This window comes from Acomys russatus, chromosome 4, assembly GCF_903995435.1.
Source record: "Acomys russatus chromosome 4, mAcoRus1.1, whole genome shotgun sequence".
Taxonomy (NCBI): domain Eukaryota; kingdom Metazoa; phylum Chordata; class Mammalia; order Rodentia; family Muridae; genus Acomys; species Acomys russatus.
This window is the reverse complement of record NC_067140.1, coordinates 8,579,214-8,600,909: the sequence shown is the minus strand read 5'-3', so window position 1 is coordinate 8,600,909 and position 21,696 is coordinate 8,579,214.

Sequence of the window (21,696 nt, the reverse complement as noted above, 5' to 3'; positions counted from 1 at the left end):
GAAGAATGCTATGGAAGTGGATACTAAATGCCAGCGTATTACACTCTTGAGGGCTTTATTTATTTATTTGCTTGCTTGTTTGTTTTTGTGTGTATAAGTGTGGGAGGTATGTGAGTGTCTGTTTCTCTTTGTGTGTGTGTGTGTGTGTGTGTGTGTGTGTGATGTGTTAATGTCTATGCAAGTATGTGTACCCATGTGGCGGCCATATGAAAACATTGTGTGTCCTGCTTTATCACTCTTCATCTTATTCCTTTGAGGCAGGGTCTTTCACGGCATCTGGAACTCCGGAACTAGACTGGTGACTGTGCCTGGCTTGTTACATGAGTTCTGGAGCTTTGAAATCAGGTCTTAATGATTGCACAGCCAGTGCTCTTATCCACTGAGCTATCCCCACAGCCCCTACTCTCAGAGACTTTAAAGGCTGGCTTCTCCTCTTCCATTTCTCCTAGTGGGGAACTGTGCAGCTCTCTCCTCACATGGTGAATGGAAACAAGGGATCTAATCACAGTGTACAGCATCACAGTGGTCCAGACCCTGAAGCATCTTAGTTGGGTAGCAGTTACCAGATTTTCTAGAAGGAAGAAGGCTACTTGGTGTATTTAACTATTAGGACATTGGGAAGAAAGCACTTTCATCTCGTAGGTAGCTGGGTGGTAGCTGCCTGGAACACCAGCTTCAGACTCTACGGCTAAAAGATGACAGAGAGTCACGTTTATGATTCACATTTGAGGACCTACATAGACAGAATTAAGGTCATTCTTTTTTTTTTTTTTTTTATGTGCCATCTCCAAAGAGGGTGTCTTCTGATCTGGCTAACATTCCCATACACCTATAGTGTGCCAAACATTGTAGTGAACGCTTCACTTCAGTCGGCCCCTTTGATTTGCCACAGACCAGCACCTCATAGCTCTGCTTGCTGCTTCTGCCCCTCTTACCTTCTAGAATCGCATCTGAAATGCTAACCGGTGCAAGATGACGCTTCTGAATCTGACCTTTGCCCTCCAGCTTCCTGGGAGGAGCTACTGCTAGAGCAGAGCTGAAGTGAGGTAGTCATTGTGGAAGCTGAGTGAGTGTTCGGCACAAAGAAGATCACTACATTTTGCTATTTTCTTTTGTATGTGTTTTGCATGTGTTTGTAATTTTCCATCTTAGAAGGGTTTTATTGAATAATTGCATTATTTTAAACACGGAGTCCATTTTATTAACTGTGCTCTTGACAATTTCATACATAGATATAATGCTTTCTGGTTCCTCTCAACCCCTATGTCATTCCCGCCTCTGTCATGTATACCGCCTTCCATAGAAGTCCCTTTCTTACGTCTTTTTGCTTTGTTTTGTGACCCACTAAGTTTAACCAGAGCCATCTGTGTGACCAGCAATTTGGAATTGTCTGCTGGAGCCTGGCGGGTTTACCTGTGGATGTTCAACTGAAGGCAATTATCCCCCCACCCCACCCCCAGCCTGCCAGCACCCATCAATAGCCAATATCTCATAAGTGAGAGGTAGGACCCCTTGAGCCCCTTCGCTGATCCATAATAGACTAATGGCAGACCTTGTCTTGTGCAAGTCCATCAGAGGCAACCCAACTGCCGTGGGATCATAATTATGATGCCTTTGTTATGCCCAGAAGACAGCATGTCACAGCCCTCCCTGTGCTCCTCTGTTCTTTCTACCTTCTCCTTTGTAATGATTCCCGAGCCTTTCAGTAGGTAGCATATACATCCTATTTAGAGCTGAACACTCACCCATTCCTTGTTCTTAGCACCTTGAGCAGCCAAGCCTCTGTGCATTCTCAGCTATTCATGGTAAAGAGAAGCCCTCTGATTAAGGTTAGGAGTAGCATTTGTCTATAGGTATCAACACAAATGTTTATAAGGCAGCTTGGTGCTGTGAGAATTCAGCTACAAGACAGTAGACATCTGTGACTATCAGTACCTTTTGTGTGTGCAGGAATGAGAAATGTGAACATAAATTTGTGCAGAAACATAAATCCCTTTCCTAAGGCCAGCGGATGAGAGAAGATGTGAGTCATCAAGTGTGGTGCTCAGAACTCTCTGACTCGGTTTGCTCACTGCCATCTGCTGGGGTACAGCCTGAAGATGGGGCCCCAACAGTCACCTTTCAGGGTCTATATCAGGTCATCTTCCCCAGTGTGTCCTTCCTAGAGGACCCAGTGGCCAGGGACTGAGCAAAGCCCTAGTAGAGCCCCAGGCATTGTGAACTCAGGCACACTGATGTGTAATCGACCCTGCGCTTGCTTCCTTCCAGGTTGGATGTGCAATAGGATTTGACTTTTTCTTCTTTCCAATGCTGCCGTGCCCCTTGCCTTTCACAGGATACCCCACGCCAGCGAGCATCTTACACCCCAACTTCTGTCCTACGTGTCTCCTTCAGGAGTGACTGACAGGAAGAAGTGGGAGCGAGTGCTCCTAGTCAACTCAACTATTATCAGTGTTCAGCATCCGGGTCTGGACCCCTGAGCCCAGTGCTACGCAGACCAAGCATAGATCATGATCTCTGAAACATATGAGGCAGGCCCCAGGGCTCTCTATGCAGCAGGAAGGCATCAAGGCTAAATTCAGAGACAGCCTTTCCTGGCATCAGCTCCCTGAGAGCCCAGCTGGGCGCAGCTGCTAGAAGACTTTGAAGGCTGAGGCCCATGCCCTGACCTAGAAGGCTCAACCTCAAAGGCCAGGCCTACTCGCCAGCGTCTCTACATGGCAGCCACTCTGAGAGATGCCAGAGCCAGCAGGTGGCTCTGAAATGCCCCCACATAATTAGAAATCTCATTTCCATTCCCCGTCTCTGGTTTGCATGGCAAAAGGAGCCGTTTGTCTGGAATGAATTATCCCCTCCCTGCAGATGTCTTCAAAGACTTATAATCCAAACTGGCTCTTGGAGACCCAGCCTCCCAGGGCCACCCCTGCACACAGGAAGTCACTCCTTTGCCTGCACAGACGGGCTTTGGAATATGCAAACTGCCATCGATGTGGCAGAAAACTCAAAGGCAAGAGTGTGCACCTAGACCTTAGGGAAGCTCACAGCTAGCTCACCTCCGCTCAGTAAGTCTGAAACTATCTCTCCTTTAACACCAAATGGCTTACGTCTAAGAAGCCCTTAGTCCCAGCCAAACCTTAGCTTCTCTTAGGAGGAATGAAGGCCAGTCAGCTGGCGTTACTTAGCGTTAAGACCCTTATCTCTAAGTCAAACTGAGAAATACATGTATATATGCATGCCATATATGTAAGCTTTGCAGCTAATTATTCATCTATCCATTTGTTTCTAACAAACATATATTGTGTCCCTACTGGTCACCATGACCAAATAAAGGAGCTCTCACTCTAGAGAACAGATTCTTGGCCTGCAGGACTCCATAGGAAGTTTTCTAGGAAGTGCTCACAATGGCTATAAATGACCTAAATAAAGTTAAGACTCTTGGGATAAAGATATAAATGTCTGAATAGATACTTCAGATAGTATGGAGATCAGGGTGCGGTCTCTGAGCCATGCCCAGTGCAGTCTCCAGCTCTTGCCCAGGGACCAGCCAGCATCATCAGCAGTCTGTCAGAGCTTGTTAGAATCCCAGTGTAGTGGTGCACGCCCTTAATCCAAGCACTTGGGAGGCAGAGGCAGGCGGATCACTGTGAGTTCAAGGCCAGCCTGCTCTACAAAGTGAGTCCAGGATAGCCAAGGCTACACAAAGAAAACTCTGTCTCAAAATTGTTTTGTTTTGTTTTGTTTTTCGAGACAACCGCTTACCACCCCCACCCCCCCACCCCACCCCCGCAACATGGCAGCTCAGGGATCCACCAACAAAGCCAACGGACATCACTACCAGATATGTCCTGTGACTCGAGCATCTGCTGGGCTTGACTGGTTAAAGCAAGGCACAGCCCTGCCCAGATCAGAGGAAATGGAGCGAATGCCAAAAGCCACAGTTCCCTGAGGGCTGGTCATATAAGAGAGCATCAGGGTTAGCTACATACTGGAATCATATAGACAGCTTTCTGAAGATGCTCTCACCAGACTCCACCCCAGACAACGGCTCAGTCTTATGCAGGCCCTCAGCATCTGATGCTTTCGAGGTCCCTGGGCAATTCCAGGACGCATCCAAGTTTGATGATCCATAAGTAATGATATGACCTCGGGGGGGTGGGGGGAGTTCATATTCTTTTTTTGAAAAAGAAATTATTATTACATTTATTTATTTGTGTATGGGAGGAAACGCACAAGCATCGTGGCATACATGTAGATCTCAGAGGTCAACCTGCCCCCTGAGCCTTTTCTCCAGCCCTTAGATTCTTCCTGAATGTGAGGTTTGTCCCTTGCGCACTGGAATGTGCGCTCCTGTATAATCTCCTCCCCTTGGGTATTCACAGAACATAGTAACTGGCCCCTGGCAAATAAAATACAACCAAGAAAAGGAAACACTGTAGGTGACAGGGAGATAAGTTCCATCTTCCTCCCTTGCACTTCCGGCCCACTGGCTATTCTTATATGCTTGCTCCAATGAAGGAGGGCGCCACACTGTTCTTCTGAGAAGCCCATATGACAAGTGTCTAAGTCCTACCATGGGCCATGTGGTAGATAATGTTGTCAACTTGACCACATCTGGAATCAACTGGGCACACCTGTGAGAGATTAGTTACTTGAGGTGAAAGGAGAAACCCTAAATCTGGGCCACAGCTTCTGGTGACAGCCTCCATGAAGGGACACAGAAGAAGGACACTTTTATTTTTGCTTGCTTGCCCTTACTGTCACTGGCAAGTTCATCTACCTTACTGCTGTGGCAGATGACAAGCTGAGACATCCAGCTTTGGGGACTAAACAGCTGTTGGATTCTGAGCCTTTTCTTTGGGAGAACGCCATTGTTGAACAGAATGAACCAAAGCATGTAAGATGCTCTAATAAATCTCCTTTTGTTATGGATAGATGATAGACAGACAGACAGACAGACAGACACATACATAGATAGATTCACTCTATCAATTCTGTTCTTCTAAAGAATCTTGACAAGTTCAGAACACATACATAAGCTTGGAAGTCAGTCTCTCCCCAGTCAGCCTTCAGCTGAGTCCCCCAGCCCCAGCCTACACCTTGAATGTAGTCAGAGATTCCAACCAGCCTGTGCCTGTTTTCCTAACCCATACAAACCATGATATAATAAAGTATTTTAAGCTATTAGGTTTTGAGGTAACATTTAAGGCCCCAGTTGTTAGCGTAAACACCTAATAGAAGGCCAGAGAGTCATATAGATTGCTGTCCAGATGGCCCCTGTGTAAACTGCAGGTCACACATTGCAGTGCATGCTGGGAGTGTTCTCACAGAAGAAGAGATGTCTGGAGCATCCAAATAAGACTTTAAAGAATGGCTGTTTTGAAGAAGAAAATAGAATGTCACCAAGTAAAGAAGGGACAAAAAGCTTCCAGGAAGACAGAAGAGTTTCTTCTCTCAGCCTGGAGAACCTTCCTTCTGTCTCTACTCTTGACCTCAGATTCAGCTTTCAGTGTTTAGTTGAGATAGTAGTTCAGTGGGAAGACCTTTTCTGTTTGCCCTTGGCTGGGGACAGTTAGCACGATAGGTTCCCTAAGAGACCTTGCTGAATCTTGAATTTTCCCCAGAAGTATTACCTGAAATTCAGGCTTGCATCCAGGTAGCTTACATAGGAAGCAACAAACAGCGCACAAAGAAAGGAAAATCAACTAAAAAATATATTGAGATGCTATGGGCAGCAGAGTCTCACTCTTTCAGGGTAGCCTCTAAGCAGCTGTGGGGGGGGGGTGCTCTTCAAAATTTCTACCCTGTATACAAAGATGGGTCATGTCCTCCACTAGAAAAAATCAGTTCATGAGTTACTAACACCCTAGCTCATGGGCCTCTCATAGAGCAGTAGAAGGAAAGACTTATTAGACAAGAGGCTCTTGTGTCCACTTAAACATAGCTGTTCAACATACTGGTGGACAGAGAAAGTGGCACTGGGAGTGATGGGTGGCAAGGAGAAGGCGTGACACTGTCACAGTGGGTCCAAAACATATCTCTGCAGTGCTTTATAGCTGACTTTCCTGAGACTGTCACTCAGGCAGCAGTGAGCTCTGGCAAGAGCTTCCTTCTTAATGCATCCCCCATAACTCCACACAGTACCTGGCACATAGCCACAATTCATAAGCACTCTGTTGCTTAAGTTCACCAGCATGGTATAAATGGACCAGAGCCTGGAGCCCTAAGGAGCTAAAGGTGGGTAATCATCGAATCAGTGCTCGGCTTTGTGAATTTTGTGAACAGTGATAGAGCGGCAGACTGTTGGGGATCCTTGAAAACTTCAAACCATCACCAAAATGTGCTTCCACCAAATGCTTCAAATCTATTGGGCTGAAGGAGAAATTAAGGCTCAAGATTAGAACCCAAGCAGTCTAGCCATCAACCAGAAGAAAGGGTTGCACAGTTAAATGCACTGATAAGCCCCACTCTGTCCCCCATGACACCCACTTGTCCCAGCATTAGCAGTTTACAGCTGGAGATTCTTGGAAGAATTATGCTTGGTGAATAGCATCCATCCTGCTAAAAATGCCACACACAAAAATTGGCTCCCTCCTGCATCCCCTGGGAAGGTCTCCAGCTACAATGGGCTGAAACAAGACATGAAGACCAAAGCCCCTCTGGCCTACAGTGGGGAAACCCGATGGTGCCATCTGTGATCCAGGGTTCCAGAGTCTAGTCTCTGGGTGACCCACATCTTCCCCTGCCCCTCCTGCTCCACCTCCCACACTTCACCACGGCTTTTCTTCAACAAACCCTTTATGTAAGAACTTGATCCAAGATACTAATGCCCTCGGTGCCCTTTCCCCAACCAAACAGAAGGAAGAATTGAAGGAAGCAAACGCCAAACTTTCAAGTACTTTATGTTTTAGAAGAAAGAAAGAAAGAAAGAAAGAAAGAAAGAAAGAAAGAAAGAAAGAAAGCTCATCAGACTTTCACTGATGCTGCAATGTTCCAAGCTCTACACTGGGAGAGCAAGTGACATATTAATTCACCTTCCCAAGACAGCTATGTATTGTGGGCTTTTTATAGTTGCATCATCAATTACCACAAAACAGTTTGAGACAATACAATTTGATATTTCAAGTTTCTCTGGGCCAAGAGTCCAGGCATAGGGCCGTTAGGATGGGGGCTTATGGGGAGCTTGAGGCCCTCTGGGTTCTTGCTGATAAACGGCCAAGGTCCTGTTTTATTGTTGTTTGACAAGTATGGGTCACATCTGGTTCCCGAGGGCTGCCTTTAGTTCAAACCAAGTGGTCTTCTTTATAAGCAGATGATAATATGATCTTTTTCTCTTCCAGGCCAACAGAAAGGTGCCATCTGCTTCCTCATGCCACTCTGAAGGATTTACATGACTTGGTCAATCAATACTTCTTGAGGACTGTTGGGTGTGTTTTGTTGTTGTTGTTGTTGTTGTGACTACAAAACTAGATGATTAGAGGCCATTCTTTAATTTGCGAAAAAAAATATTTTTCAACATATAAAGCAATATAATCTTGAAAGTGGTAATTCATTGTATTTCTATATCTTGCATACATTCTCAGGAAAGGCATACCCAAGGAAGTGGGGATTTGGGCTGTTATCTTAGAATTCTGCCTATCATAGTATGACTCTCTAACTTTCAGAGAAAAAAAAATCAAGACTTGGAGTAGTTAAGTTGTTTGCTCTGGATCCTAAGGAACTAATTCTTGACCCCAACTCTCAATCCTCCTGTCTCAGATAGGCAGTGTACAGCAGGCCCTTGTACCAAGATTCTCCAGCATCCGAGGGCATGAATCTTTTTCCTCTAGGATTCAGGACTCACAATAGAATGAACCAAAGCTAGGACCAATGGTTCACCAGTTATAATGTCTTTAGAAGTAAGTCAGGAAATATAACTGAAGGCAGCATCCATAAGAGAATGGTGGTTAATGTGGCATGCCCGGCCTATAGGCACTTAAATTCAATTAAAGTACACGTACACACACACACACACACACACACACACACACACACACACTAGTACTCTGCCCTTCAGATAGACCAAAGATGCTGGGTAGAGTATCGTCTAACCAACAATTCACAAACCCAGGTCTAGACTGCTCTTCCCACAATTGAAAAGACTCCATTGTAGGTAAAAGGCAAAGGCAGGAATCTCGGCCACTGCAGGGACACCTGCTGTAGCCTAAAGTCAGAATCTTCAACTTCCCGCTTTTGTACTAGCTGGATCTGATATACAATGATTTATATATATTTATAGTTATATAGCATGATTTTATAAAGTTATATATAGTATGATTATATAAAATAATTTATAATTATATGGCATGTATATATACATATATAGTTATATTATATGCAAATACTTCACAGAGCAGAGGTTTGATTTTTTTTTTTTTTTTTTTTTTTTTTTGCAAAGGGCCAAGTAGCAAATATTTGAGATATTGAAAATATAATCTCTGTCATGATTACTCAACACTGTTACAACAGAGAAATGGCTACAGATACAAAGGCATGTGGTAGTGTTTCAAAAACAAATTTATTTAAAAAATGAATAAAGCTGGACAGTGGACAAGACTATTCCTCAAGGTGGCTTTTAGGCCTCAGATACAAGCATAGACTTGAAAGTCAGGAGACACGACTTTATCTTCTGGCTCTTACCATCTGTGGGACTCAGGTCAACTCGGTTAACTTTAGGAACCTGTGAGCAGTACTGACAACCACTGAGCACATACACACTGGTCCGCTCTTCCAGCTTCAGTCCCATTTGGGTGACAACATAGGCTGATTCAAGTCAGTGGTTCATGTGTGGGAAAATGATGTCTGCCACCACCAGGCCTGGTTCTCATGCACTCTTGGGAACCTCTCATGTTCTCCCTTGCTTTACCATGATGCCCTTCAAGTTGATATGTCAAAAGTCAAGCCTAGCCCCTGATACCAGAAACACTTGATACACACTGGCCGTTATGGTGGATTGATTAGAAAATGTATTGCAAGTAAGAATAGGCTTCTAAAGAAAACTCTAGAAGCTTCATTAAAAATAAGTCAACTAACTTTCCCACAAGACATCAGCCCACTGAGATTTTATTTAATGTTGAAAATAACATTTTGATGAGGAATGTGCTGATTGTACATTTTACCTCAAAAAGAGGCATCGCTTATTAGCTCTCTGTAAAAGAAGAAAAGGAAGAGGGAAAATACCCTCTAATTTTCACATGCTATTCATCATTTCCTCTACTCAGCAAAAGCTCCTGAACAAGTCCACTCTCTGTAGCTTTGAGATGGCTGCTGATTCCACCAGGGTTCTGCTGCCCAGTGGTCAACTGGCTACAGACCTGGGGTCAGCAAAGCACAGAACTCTGTGCTATGAGTAAGGGGTCTGGGCCTGGTTCTCAAATCCACAGAGCTTCCTCCAAGTAGCCTACACAGAAGTAAGGGCAAAACCTAACTATGGCTGCCAGGGCAGCAGCCACCATAGAAAACTGGCACTTGCTAGCACCTGCATGTCTCAAGATCAAAGTAGTGAAGAAGTAAAACAAAAAAATAAACAACAACAAAGCAACCACTGGTTCCTTAGTCCATGGAGAGCTTGTGTGTTTGTAGGCTAAATATAGATTCTGAGAATGAAACTTTGAAGACACCAACTGGGGATGCCTAATGAAGGAACAGCAAGGGCCCGCAGATGTTTCTGAAAACATGTCAAGAAAGAAGCATCATTGCTCCTGTAGAGGAGGCATGTGACTGCTGTCAATCATTGCAGGGTATGTGTATCCAAGCATCACATTGCTTTCCATACAAATATGCAATTATTATGCCAATTAAAAGTTTAAAAGTAACCTTTTTTTAATGCACAAGAAGAGAGCCAGCAGACCAGCGTGCCATCTATTAAGACAACCCATGAATCAATATCTGTGCAGGGTCGGACTGAGGAATGAGTGACCTTGATCCACACTGTTGTCTTTAAGAACACCAGGATCAGGCTAGGAAGATGGCTCAGTGGATAAGATCATCTACTTCACAAGCATGAAGACCGAAGTTCAAATCCCCAGGCCCCACGGGGAAAAAAAAAAAAAAAGCCAGGAATGACTTCACATGTTTGTAACCCCAGCACTGGGGAACAAGGTGGATCCCAGCTTGCTGGCCAGCCAGCCTAGCCAAAATGGCAAGCTTCTAGTTTAGCAAGAGATCCTGTCTCAAGGCAATGAAACAGAGAGCTATAGAAGACACCTAACACCTCGCTCTGACTTTCACATGCCCATGAATGGACATATACACCTGATGTACACCTGCACAAACTCATACACACACACACACACACACACACACACACACACACACACACACACACACACACACACGAGCAGGCCTCACAGCACTGAATGGTCTATCTGTAAGCCCTCTTTTCCCTCAGCTTCACTATGAATGTTGTTATTAGCGTCCCTATGCTTCCACCGTCCATAGACCTACTGTTGATGAAAACATCAAGATTCAGAAAGCCCAAGTACATGTTCCAGAGTCACAGTTATTATAAACGAAGGGACCAGACTTTGGTCACAAGTAATCTTGATCTAAAACAGGCCCCTTTCAACTACAGGCTCTCAAGTCCCATTACCAACACAGAACAAGCTTTGTTGTCTGCTAGCCCATGTCCTAAATACTAAATGTATCTCATTTTAGCTTTAATAGCCCTATAAGAATGAGACTGTCATTGTTGGCATTTTATAGGTGGGGAAGAAAACAGAACTGAGAAAAGTCAGGTGGCTTCCCCCAAAAGTTCAGAGGTTAGAAAACACAATATCTCCTTCCAGACTCCACTCTGTAATAGTCCAGACTCTGAGGCAGTGGTTCTCAGCCTCTGGATCACAACCCCTTAGGGGCTAGACTGACCCTTTCAAAGGTATTCAGAAAACACCAATATTTACATTAAGAGTCATAAGAGTAGGGAAAGTACAGTTATGAAATAGCAACAAAATAATGTTATGTCTGGGGGTCACCACAGCGTGAGGAGCTACATTAAAGGGGCACAGCGTTAGGAAGGCTGAGGACCACTGTTCCAGCCTCTCCCATCATCAATAAGTCGACTGTCCTTGACCAAATTCTTTACCTAGAATCTTTTCTCTTTTCTCTGCTCCTTGGGCACATTCTGACTAGACCAGGCCTGTGGAGATTTAGTGAACGGGAGTCTAGTTGACTGTGACCTTCCTGTGTGCTGACTGACTTTAGCGACATGTAAATGATGTGCTGTAAATCAGGGGGCAGGCAGTCCCATCGTGAATCATCTGGTCCCTCCAACCTCATGATGACAGACATGCATAAATTCCAGTGGGCTGTGGCAGGTGCTGTCCTTTAGATTTCCAATTAAATGAGCCCTAACTTTGCTCACCTCTCAGTGGGGAGGCTGAGCATTAATATGCTGATGAGCAGTTCCAGGAGTATTTGTGAGAACTTTTCCTTGTTGGTGTGACCTATGACCTTCTCTGCTCTTCTGGCCTATTTGGATGCCAACAAGCTGGCCAGGTGGCTTGTTAAAGGAATGAAGAGTGTTTCAGTGAAGAAGCCACAGCCATGAGGAAACCATCCCTTCCTTCCCTTTGGCATTTGCAAAGATAGAAGCAGGAGGACACGGAGAGGACTTGTATTTTAGTGTACAACTCAAAATGACTTCAGAATGGTTCGCCACCATTACAGCACCAAGGGGTCACTACCTCACATCCAACAAAGCATTTTTAGAGCATGTTTTCTGAATGGCTTTGGTTGAACATCAAGGCACATTATTGTTGGGGGGTAACATGGTTTTTTGGACTTAGCATTACACTCTTGCCTCTGATTTGTTCTCATTATCCTTAGGCAATGTATATCTAAGCATCAGTTTACCCCCAAGTAAACCAGCAAAATGCCTAGGAGAAGGCATTTTGTCTAACAACACTAAATATATTGGCTCTAACTGTAGCTATTACTACTATTCTCTTTTCTTCTCACCATAGCAAAATGGAGTCACTCCTCTTCTTGGATTGGAAAATTGACTTGATACCTTGTTATGTGGGTTTACTCAGGGACCAGTTACAAAGAGGAAGGTTCCTATGTATGCTGAGAAAATTCACTGAAGATCTGAAAGTTCTGGAAACTACAAGGTAAAGATGGCATGGCAGACATGTTCTAAAAGACCCTCTCTAGGAGGAAAGTAAGATCTCTGGATGGGAGTTCCAGAAAGGTAACCCTTCCAGAATTCAAGGTAATTAGGATGTTGGAGGGAGGACACTTCAGTTTGTAAAAGTATGGGTAAAGACCAAGTGCATCTTGATGATATACAAGAGAGTGATTCGGGTACTAGCAAGACCCTTGTCTTAGTCACTGTTTTATTGCTGTGAAGAGACATCATGTCCAAGGCAACTCTTATAAAAGAAAGCCTTTATGGTAGGCTTGCTTACAGTCTCAGAGTTTTAGTCCATTATCATCATGGTAAGAAGCAGACAGACACGGCTCTGGAGCAGTAGCTGAGACCTCTGCATCCTAATCCACCAGCAGCAGGACATTGGACCTGGCAAAGGCTTTTGAAACTTCAAAGCCCATCCCAGCAACACACCTCCTCCAACAAGGCCACACCTCCTAATCCTTCCCAAATGGTTCCACTAACTGGGACCCAAATGTTCAAATATATGAGCCTGTGGTGCTATTCTCATTCAAACCACCACAGCGTCACGAACAACATGGCTGGGGCACTTCTCAGTGTGCAATTTAGAGACCTCTGTTCCCCAAATAGATTTTTAGTTGAAGTGTGTGTGTGTGTATGTGTGTGTGTGTGTGTGTATGAGAGAGAGAGAGAGAGAGAGAGAGAGAGAGAGAGAGAGAGAGAGCCTTTGAGCCTTTCTATTGCAGTATTTTCAAAAGCATGTTCTTTGAACTACTTACCCTAAGGAATAGTAAAATGGATTCCACATATGACCATGGTGGAACAATCCAAGGATCACTGGAATAAAGGTGCTTCTTTGTGACATGACTTTCCACAGCCTTTAATATCTCAATTAACACTGAAAACCTCTAGGACAGGGCGGAAATGGAGCATTCATGTTCCCCAAGCTTATTTCGCCATGCTGCCCAATTTTCTCTTGCGCAGTTTGCCGTGGGACTGCATGCAGTGCCACCAACTGCAGTCTGGAAGGTGTTACTAGAAAGAGGGGGAAAAATTATAATGTGACCTGGAGCAGGGGCAGTGCAATAAAAACTCCTGAGTTCAAATCCAGTCACTAGACACACATATGATTGGAGTCATCAACTCTTCTCCTGGGGCCTCTGTGAAATGAAATACTCATACGTCCACCTTAGAGTGTCATCATGCCAAATGAGAGAACAACGGAACATGCTGCAGATACTGACAGGGGTCAGGATGAAGCACAAGCAGGGACATTCCCTAGCTCCTCCACCCTGCTCCTAGTGCTCCACACTGGTCCGTCCTAGCTGAAGCCCTGGAAGCTGCTAGCATGAAAAACCAGCAGCTTTTCATCAATGAATGTGCACTGTCCTGGCCACATGGAGTCTCCTGAGCCAGACCAATCACCAGCCAGAACCAAACCCATGTGTGATTGTTAATCTCAACCAACTGCCAACTCAATAAGATGGGCTGCAGGGCGAGCCTGGGGTGGGGGGGGGGGGTAGAGCCCACCTTAAGTGTGGGCATCACCATTCCCGTAGACTGGAATCCTGAACTGAGTGAAAAGAAGAAAGAAAGCTGAGTACCAGCACTTGTTTGCTCTCTGCTTCCTGGGTGCAGCGGGACCAGTTACAGCAAGGTGCTACTACTTTACCATCCCCAAACACGATGGACAGTACTCTGAAATTATAAGCCAAAGTAGGCCCTTTCTCCTTTAAGCTCCTATCGTCAGAATATTTTGACACAGCAACAGGAAAAGTAACTACAACACTGGCTCTCAAGCCAGCCGACGCCCAGTGGCCTCCTAGCCGCCCTACCACTCTCCTGAGGATGAGGCTCTCCACATTTCTTTTTTGTGGTTGTTGTTGTCATTGTTGCTGGTGACGTTGTTTGTTTACCTTAAGACATGATCTAGCTATGTGGTCCAGGCTGGCCTCAAAGGCACTGTGTAGCCCAGGCTAGCCTCTAATCCCCAATGATCTTTCTACCCCAGCCTCCCTGTGCTAGGGTTACAGGCTGCCACCTTTGCCTGTGGTCCATCTGGACAGAGGCTGGCCAATGGCCAGTTTGCTCCAAAACAAAAAAAACAAAATACTGCACTGCACCATGTCTCTGGTCTCCTCTCCCTGCCTGAATGCTCGGAGGTGATGCTGGACCTGTAAGCAGAACCAGAAAGGCTCTGAGGATCTCAAAGCTCCTCCAGCATTCGCTGCCCTTGGGTTATTTTTATATCTCATTTCCTCACATTATGGCAATTTACATACTTCAGCAGAGCACACGGATGGCCAGAACACACACCAGGAACAATGAGACGTAGCCAGGCACTTCACAGAAGCCCGAGCTCAGAGGAGGTTTCGGAAATCAGTTACTAAAACAAGTGGTTCCCTCATCCCGAGCGAGAGAATTCTCGGTAACACTTGACAATAAGTGGACGTGATGAGGGCCACACAGCACTGTAATCCCTTCCGGATTGCACATTGAAAGCTGCATTCAGCGCTCCGGAGCCATCAGAGCGGGCTTTGTTGAGATGAATAAGAAGGGATTGCGGAGTGAATTGATGCTTCATTGCCAAGAGCTTCCAATTCTCCGCTCCTGCCATCTGTGTCCTACCGAAGACACGCAGAGGCAAAGGTCCGCATGGGCGCTGCCTCCAGGCTGCTGAGAAGGACAGCTCTCCAGGCGTGGGAGCCTCAGGGAAGAGGGGGGCAACTTATTCAGGGTCGAGGCCAGACAAGACGACTCATTGCCCCTCTAGTTAGAGAAACTTAAACAAGCAATCAGATATAGGACCCCCCGACCCTGACACTCACTCAGACATTCACCCCTCACTCTCAGAAACCCAAACAGCTGCGCTCACACATGCGCATGTCCATATGCACTTGCCCACACATTAATTCATTCAGAAAATAGTGAGTGACTGCTTCATGCCAATAATTATACTAACCAAACTCATGATCATGCATTCTTGGAGTTTAAATTTTTCATACACACACACACACACACACACACACACACACACCACATACACACACACTACACCACCCCACACTGGGTATAAATACATACAAGTATACACAAAGGCACATATACATACAATGACACACATGTACACACAGATACAGAAGCTCACAGGCAAGTCACAGATAAACATGCCTAACCAATTTACATATCAGAACTGTCACTCCATCCCAGCCACTCACATGCACATACTTTATATACAAATATATTCATGACTCAAGGACACAACTAAGTGTCCTTTCCATTGCTAATTCTGCCAATGTGGATCTATTTTAACTCGGAGGTTCTCAGCCCAAGACTACTGTTCTTATCAAGCGCTCTCCTTCTCTTTGGTTCACCATCTGATGAGTCGACATGTGACACTTGCCGTGACTCCTATCTGCAGCCTGTGATGAGACCGTGCAGTGACATGCAACCTGGCAACAAAAATGTAACCCAATGGGCAGGTGCCTGTGGTGCCATGCAGTGGAATAGGTAAGCGGCTCATTTAAATAACCCCAGGCCCTTTCCCAAGTTCAATCTAACAGCAGCAGCAAAAGTAGAAATAAGAATAACTACTACTGGCTGAGCACTCACTGTGTGGGAAGCAGTATGCTGGGTGCGTGCCATGGATATTTTGTTTTACTCTCTTAGCAATCCCAAGAGAGTATGTTATTGTTATGCCCAATTTGCACAAAATCAGAACTAAGCACTGAAAGGTTAGGACCAATGACTTGCCCAGTGTCACCTGCTAACTGGCAGATCTCGTCAACGCTGGACCCCGGGCTCAAATGCACCAGTCACCTGCTCCTGAAGCAGGCGTGCTTGCTGCTACGTGCATTCATTCTGGTGCCTGCAAGTATTAACGAGGCTGTTCTCGCTAATTCCCGTACAGGACAGAATGAGAATAAAGCAAAGATAAGCATCAGTTTTAGTGGGAGAGGGGCAGTACCAAAATTTCAGCAGTTTACGTAAATATTTTAATTGATAATACTTCCTAGAGATCATTAATTGACACAATTGCCCTGAACAACATCAAAAGATCAGGACACCAAGATGGTTCAGCGTACAGACGTGTTTGCCACGCAAGCCTGATGACCTGAGTTCGAGTCCCAGGACCCACAGTGAAGGAAAAGAGCCAACCCCCAAAAGCCGTCATCTCACCTCCAAGTGTACACACACACACACACACACACACACACACACACACACACACCACGTATTTACATGAGTATCATATAAGTACACATAGAATAATAATAATTTTAAACATTTTAAAACCTTCAAAGACAAACCTTCAGAGGTCAATGTTTCTGATGCTGACTTTTGACTAAGACTCAGTGAGTGTAACTGGGTCCAGCACTATAACTGAATCACTCTGGTCCTCCTCCAGCCATGGCCATCACCTGTGAAGTTAGAACACCTGCAGGCTCACGCAGTCGTGTTGGGTACCTATGAAGGGGAGGATGCACTGGGAAGGCTGGTGTTGCGAGGGCATTTTTCTCTAACTCGGTATTTCTGAAATACGCCATCAGAATACCCAGACTTGCTCCCCAGAAGCCCAAGGCTCCACATAGCTGTGTCCTCTGGGAAAGGCAGAAGCTACATAACCCCCCCGCTGTACAATGTTACTGCTCAGCCACAAACCACCAAGGCTAGCCCACACTCAAGGGACAGATAAAGACTCCTCATCGGAAACGTATTCTACCACACCACTCCCAAAACACTGCCTGGGAACTCTTTCTCCATCCAGCAGCCCCCAGTGAAGCAGCTGGTGCCCCCAAATACTAACAGAGTATGGTCGCATCCATAGGAGTTTATGCCACATCTAAATCCTGAGTCCCGAGTGTGGCCTTGACCTCTCAAGGGCGGTCTACACTCCAAGGAGCCCACTGCTTCCTGTCATACCATTAGGTCAATTGGGAGGTACCAGCAATGTTTCCTCAGCATCTTTCATTTGTCATCACCTATTTTCCTTGAGCTAACTGAGGCTCGGGAAGTTTGATTTTACTTGTGGGTGTGGAGGAGAGGAAGACTTGCCTTCATTGAGGAGCAGAGGAGAAACTCTGAAATTGAACAGATCTCACCAAGACCACCTCTAAACTCCTACCATCACTGACACAGCTTTTTCACCTTTCTTGGGCATATTAGTATTTTACCTGTAAAATGAGACTAGGAGTGCCAGGCTTTGCTTTGTGTGTGTGTGTCTGTGTGTGTGTGTGTGTTTGCCTGAACGTATGTCTGTGCAAACTGGGTACAACATGCATGACTTGTGCCTATCTTGGTTGATGAAAGCGCTGAAATATGGACAACGCAACTTAGGAGACTGAGGATAGTAAGAACTACCATCGTCCTACAGGACAAAGGATGGTGGGGCTCCTGGCACCCACAGCCATGACCATTGAATACAGTGTTGCACAAGAACAGGAGCCACCACACTTAGCTACTGCCAAAAAAGGTGGAGAGAAATGTGCTGGCCTCTCACCGTCTCTCTCCACTTTCCCACGAGAGCCACCTGTTGCCTAATACTAGCTAGACATGATTTGATGCTAGAGCCTGAGATGAGAGAGCTGCATGCATCAATTCGCCAAGCATACGCAACACAGGAACGAAGCAAAGACACACAGGGCAGCAGCCATCACATAAGGCTACAGAGTACTGCAGTCAATAGTGGAGTGACATACAAACTAATTTTAATATAGTATTTTCATTATCTACTGGAGCACGAGGCCACACCCTTAAAGAAAACAGATTCTTCCTCCCCCAAAGCCATCACCTGTCGATAGCTCCTCAGTTGGGGCTGCAGGATCCTAAGTCCCTCCACCTCCAATGTATACATATCATTTTAAACTAAATCTCTAATTGAGAACCAAGTCCTATGATACCATCTAATCGTCACAATTGCCAATAGGACAAGTACTAGCACTATCGCCATGGCAAGTGGAGAAACTGAAATTCAGAAAAGTTAAGAGTCTTACTCAAGGAATGAAGCCAAGATACCATGCCAGAAAAACTGTCCCCAGAGGCCAAGCTCGGAGCATGCAGCACAGTGAGACAAACTTGCTTGAAGTGTGGACCTCTCCTCTCCTCCGGCTCTGTGTGTTCCTACACTTGGTTTCCTTGTCTACAGCATAGCTGTATTAACTTTTTCCCCTCCAGAACTTTTAGAGGGTTAAGGAGCTAAACTCCAAGCAGTAAGCCACACGCGCAGTTTGGTTATGTCTGTTCCATTGTTCATGGGGTTGTCTGTAAAGTTCTCAGATCCTACCCCAGCGGGAGAGAGTACATAGGGCCTCAGGGACTCTGAGAAGCAGGAGTGAAAAGTCAAAGACAGTTGCAAAAATATCCATTCTCAAGTTGATGCATCTTGTGTCTGTGACAGATGCTGTCTTGGTCTTTCTCATATCTGTCTTGTCCCCAAAAGATCCCAAGGCTGCATTGGGCAGTTTCCATCTGTTAGAGAGGTTTCCGCTTCAAGCACTTGTCTCTACTGGAAGCTACACATTGCCTGAGGGCTCCCTTCAGCCAATATGCATGGTGGCCTAGAGATGCCCATGAAGCAGAAGAAAAGAGCAAGAAACAGTGAGAGGCAAGAAGCAGGAGCTAGTGGTGAAAGCTGCAGCTCACTTGGCCACCGATTGACAACTCTTGGGCTCTTGTCCAATACAGCCAGGAGGCCTCAGCCGAGCTGACTGAGCCTTGCTTGTGCAAAAGGTGTCCCCTTCCCTTGGGTTAAAAACATACTCAGTGGTGAATTTCCTCTCTCTCTCTCTCTCTCTCTCTCTCTCTCTCTCTCTCTCTCTCTCTCTCTCTCTCTCTCTCTCTCTCTCTCTCTCTCTCTCTCTCTCTCTCTCTCTCTCTCTCTCTCTCTCTCTCTCTCTCTCGCCTGTCTCCCTCAATCACAGCACCCGAGACGAACCACCCCCTCCTTACCCACCCCAAAACAAAAACAAAACCTACACTCGATTCTTTGTCACTGTGCCCACTTTTGGGAGGATCTAAGTAAAAAGATATTTTTCCTTTATGTTTTTACCGTTTACTGTTCACCAGTCCTCACCCGGTTTCTCACTCAGCCTCTCTCTCTGTGGGATAAACAGAAGGGGGAAACTACTCTACCCAGTCAGTAATGCAACCAAGCATTACTTGCAGGAAATGGATAGCAGCCCGTCCCCTGACAGACTAAACAAATATTCAGGCCCAAGAGAACCAGCTTTCCAAGCTGAAGGTCTTCTCTTCATGAAAGGGACACCCCAAACGACGCAGAATCTTGGAGCTACTTGTGTGTTAGAGGAGACACTCCTCGTGGTGAAAATTCCCCACCCCGAGACAAGAAGACAACAGTATGTGCACACAAAAAGCTCGGTGGGATCCCCATGCAGAGCCAGGCTTCCATTCTCTGCAAATTATTTTCTTGCTAATCAATATGTTTAATAAATAATATTCCAGTTGATTTCATTACCGGCAATACACAAATCAATAGAAGGTTATTGCGTGATAACTTCCCATTGATATTGTAATCCTCCTGATTTAATAGATGTTGCCTTTCTGAAGATTGCTGTTTGCATTAAGAATTGGGGGAAAAGAAAATAAAAACACAACAATTCTATCACAGAACAGAGGTTCAGTTTAATAAGAACAAAACACGGGCCCAAATAGGGGCTTCTCCATTTCTGTCTGCCCGAGCCTTCTGGGCCTTTGTTAATTTCCTTGATTAGACCCCAAAACAAAATGAAGTTAAAAATCAGGATTCGGTGGCTTTCCAGACACCCGTTAGCAGGTGCGCTGGTCTTTCCTTGGCAAATCCTAGCCAGGAACTTCTTTACAAATAAGTCCTAAGCAGGAAAATTGTGGTATCGAATGATAACCCCTGCCCCCTTCCTGGCTCCGAACACTCTGTCAAATCCTAGCATGGCAAAGCCAGGATGGCCCCTGCTGTTGCCCAGTAGAAAGAACCTGATAATAGACAATGAATGATGCCATCAGAATCAGCGGGGACCGCTGTTAAAAATGCAGATTCCTATAGTTCTGGTGTTAGAGGTGATGACTCAGGAAGAAACACATGGAGCCTGGAAAATACACTTTTTTAAAAAAATTGTTATTAAAGTCTAAATGCTATTATAAAACCAAGTTTTAAAGGCTGTGTGAAAGGTGAAATGATGCTAGACTTCACAGGGCAAGCACAGGCTGTTAACAAGATTTTCCTTGCCACAGACAGACACCAACCACAGCCTGTAAGGACCCCAGATCCTGACACCATGATATCAGCTGCAAATTCGTAGTTTCTCTTGACTTCTTGGAGGCTCAGCAAGACCTTGGAGTTTACTTCACGGAATCCAGGCAAGGGCTACACTTAGAATTACAGCTTTATCTTGTAGGTTGCAAATCAAGACCGGTCAAACAAAGAGAGCAGACGGGAAATCCAGAGAGGGCTCCGAGCATGAAAATGCTCATGTGCCCAGGAAAAGTTATCTTCCCAGCACATAAGTGTGTTTCACCCACCAGGGAGGCTCGCCAAGCTCTAGCATCCAGACATTGCTGGGGGTTCACTTGCACTGATTAAATAATTGGTGTGAGAAGGGCGTGTGGTTAAGAGTGCGTGTCACACAATCATCATGGAAGTTAGAGTTCATATCCCACCACCCACTTAACGATCTGAACATCCCTCTAACTCTAGGTCAGATCCGACGCTCTCTTCGAGCTTCCTTGCATACACAGGTACACATATCTGCGCACACGTATGTGCATACATATGCATAAACCAAATAGAAATAGGTGTTTAAAAAACTCACTGATGTGTGACTGAGCTCAGCTCCTGCCCCTCTCCCATTCCCCAGAAATCTCGCTGCCATCTACTCACCTCCAATTCTGATGGCTTCTCAGGTCTTACTCCTATTTCTCGGGTGCCCAGATGCAATTTTAGGACTTTTTCTTCACTCTTGTCACAGCCCAACTCCCACGTGTAGATGAAGATCTACGTATGTTCAGACAGTTGATGCTGTTGGTATCCTGCTCCCTTTGACCAGACTGATGCACCCATTCCCTGGCTTCTGTGCAGAAGAAGATGTCTTTCTTGTCTCAAGGTGACATATCAGAGCTTACATATCAGAGCTCCCTGAGATGGAAGCTAGTCTCCACCCGCATCCCAGGTGCAGTGCTTTCTTGGTTCCTTTCTACACTATTTGTCTTCCCTCACACCCTTTTTCCCCAAAGGTATTTCCTTCTCTCATTTGTCCTAGTTCCTGCCTGCTTGCCCTTTAAGGCTGAGGTCAGACACTCCATATTCGTTCTTCTCGCTTCAGCTGCTCTGAGTGGATCTCTCCCCTGCCAATCAGAGCTCTGGGCGCTTTCATTAATTTGTGATATGTAAGCTTGCTAGCTTTCCAACACTGTAACAAAACGCCTGAGATGCTTAACTTGTAAACAGAAAAGGGTTGTTTTCAACACATAGTTTCAAAGGCTCCAGTGCGTGGCTAAATGCCCCAGGTGCATTTTAGCCTATGGTGTGACAACACACCACGAAAGACTCATGGGTCAAA